Source organism: Colossoma macropomum, unplaced genomic scaffold, assembly GCF_904425465.1.
Source record: "Colossoma macropomum unplaced genomic scaffold, Colossoma_macropomum, whole genome shotgun sequence".
NCBI classification, from domain to species: domain Eukaryota; kingdom Metazoa; phylum Chordata; class Actinopteri; order Characiformes; family Serrasalmidae; genus Colossoma; species Colossoma macropomum.
The window spans coordinates 7147325-7150453 of record NW_023494805.1 but is presented as its reverse complement, the minus strand read 5'-3'; positions in this window follow the sequence as shown (position 1 = coordinate 7150453).

The window sequence follows — 3129 nt, the reverse complement described above, 5'->3', positions numbered from 1 at the left end:
TGTATGTGCATTTACTGCTACCTCAGTTCTCATCAGTGTGAACAGACTGGAGCTGCATGATCTGCATAAGAGACCAGTGGCGAATCACGACTATAAGAGCTAAGCCTTATGTTTGGGCTGTAAATTAAAAAAAAAAATGAGAAAATGATAATGCTAATTTCTGCTAGCGCTCCTATAGGATATCTCATTGTGGGTTAGCACTAAGCTAACCCTAGTCCATATTAGCATTTTTGCCCGTTCTAAATTAAACACTATAGCTGAAATCTGGTCAGAGTAGCATCATTTACACAGTCAGTGACACATCAAGAACTTCCAGAAGGCCTAAAACGAAGGCCTCTCACAAAATTGGTGCCACTTGTTGTGAATAGGAACCTGTTTGGTTTATGTTGGTAGTTAATCTAACAAGAAAGGCCTTCAGTTCAGCTCCTGAAGTCCTAACCAATGGCAGAGCTCACCTGGCTGTATCTGTCTACACACATCTATTGAAAATAATGGTTCTTCAAAGGTTCTTTAGTAAAGAAAATGGTTCTTTGTAGAACCATGAACATTCAAAGAACCCTTTGCATGATTAAAGGGGTCTTTGCATCATGAAAGGGTTCTTCAGGTTGATGGAGAATGTGCTGTAGATGGTTCTATATAGAACCTTTTTGAAAAGGGTTCCATATAGCACCAATAAGGGTTCTTATATTGTTACACACTTATAAATGATGATTCTTCAAGGGTGCTTTAGTAAAGAAAATGGTTCTATATAGAACAATGAATACTCAAAGAACCCTTTGCATGGTTAAAGCGTTCTTTGCACCGCATTTCAGATTGATGAAAAACAGAACCTTTTGGTGCTATATAGAACCTTTTTGAAAATATTTAGCACCAAAAAGGCTTCTTCTATTGTAACAAGCCTGACATCGTACCAATAGAAGAACCCTTTTCAAAAACCAATCTGAACGCTTTAATCACGGAACCCTTGAAGAACCATCATTTTTGAGTGTGTACAATGTCAGGCTTTTTACAATAGAAGAACCCTTTTTGGTGCTATATAGAGCCCTTTTCAAAAAGGTTATAGAACCATAGAACCATCTACAGCACATTCTCCATCAATCTAAAGAATGCATTAATCATGCAAAGGGTTATTCCGAGTGCTCATGGTTCTGCACAGAACCATTTTCTTTACTAAAGAGCCCTTGAGGAACCATCATTTTAGGTGTGTAGATACGACTGAGAAAATTTCAGGATTTTAAACCCTTTGTTTCTAACTAAAACTTAAAAATGAAAGAAAGAGTGTCACAATACTCGAGAGTTTAAATACAACACGTTTGATGATTCTGATAAATAAAAATGAACCAAAAATTACAGATCATCATTTTTTACTTTCCATGAACAGCTGGGCCTCCTCTGAAGACCTAGAAGGCCCTGAAGGTCCCCTAGTGTAAAATACCATATTGCATTTATAATTGTACATGTTTTGATTACAGTATGCCTTCACATGGTGATGAAACATGGTTAAAAATTAGATTACATTATTTTGACTGAAACAAATGACCTGTAAGATTATTTACAGGTGATGGATCAGTGAATCCTTCCTGTCGGATGTTGTTCATGATGCTCAGAGCACACAATGAACATTTTGTGATTTATTTAGAGGCTCATTTGCACAGGAGAGCCTTTTGTGATATCAGCCAATATTGTGATAACGATCAGCGAAGGATGTAATATGCAGCTCTATCAGATACACAAACAGAGGTGTGCGTGCGTGCATGCGTGCCTGGTAGGTATCTAACACCGGTAGGATCAAAGCTGTCCAGCAGTCCGTAAATCTCTTCCGTGTAACTGATTAGAATCCCAAATCCCCAACAGCTGAGGAAGCAGCCAGCTTCAAACAGGAGCCCTCTTAGCTCTGCCCACTGATGTTAAAACAGGCAGCAAAACATGGTAATGCAATCAGTGAGCAATGACAGAACAACATGGACATTCACCTCCATTCTGCATGGGGGTCTGGAACAGATGGTGCTCCAAGGTGAGGTTAAACATTCCAAAGTGGGATCCTCACAGATCCTTATTTTACTCTCTCCTTTATTTAATAATGTATTTTAGTTCTAAGCTATTGAGCAATTTTAGGATGATCTTTAAGGCGTGTGTTGTACGGGGCTGAACGATTTTAGGGAAAAATCGAAGTGGTTTTTCAAGCCTGTATTGCTATTTAGTATTGTAACTGTGATTTCAAGCAGTTATTTGCTGTCAATTAAGGTTCCAATTTTTCAGCCAAGAAGGCGAGATATGGAGAGGAATTTGTGTGAAATTGAACTCACCACAATGGAAAACCGTGAAATGCAACATACACATAACGTTACTTTTCCATAGTGACATACAGAATAACAATACATGCCAACATAAAAAACTAAAATTAAAAACTAAATGCTGAATTCATGTTAGAATTGAATACAATCCACCTTGAAATGTAATAAAGGCACCGTGCAGTACTTTCACCTGAATTTCCTCATTGAAACAGTCGCAACAGTGAAAACAGTGAAATACAAAGCACACATAACATTTATTTTCCACAGGTGACAGAATACATGTCAAAATGAAAAGCAAAACTTCTACTACACCGTTTTCACGTCACTTGACCTGTTTATTGTTCTTCCTATGTATTTCCCTCAATTAAATGCAACCAAAACAGTGAAAAATAAAGCATAGATGAGACTGCAATTAAACTGTAACATGCAGAAAACAAACATTTCCAAAATGAAAAGTAAAAGATCCAGAGAGACTTAATGTTGTTTAAAGTACTGCATGATGGTAAGCAATACAGTTTGGCTGTATTACACATGAAGGCAGGTTGTATTCAATTCTGACACCAATACAGCATTTTCGTTTTTAAAATGCAAATCCTCATGCTTTGTTTTCCAGTAAAGGGGTCAAGCGATGTGAAAACAATGTAATAGGTTTGGTTTCATTTTGGCACATATTCTGCATGTCACTATGGAAGTCATGTATGCATTGAACTGAATGATTTCAATTTGCTTTGAATTCTTCTCAGAATGTGCATTTCAATTAATTTTGATATTCGAGTGTCCATAAGAATCCCCCCTTCAGCTAAAATAATATAGAGCTGTGATAATGCAGGCAAAA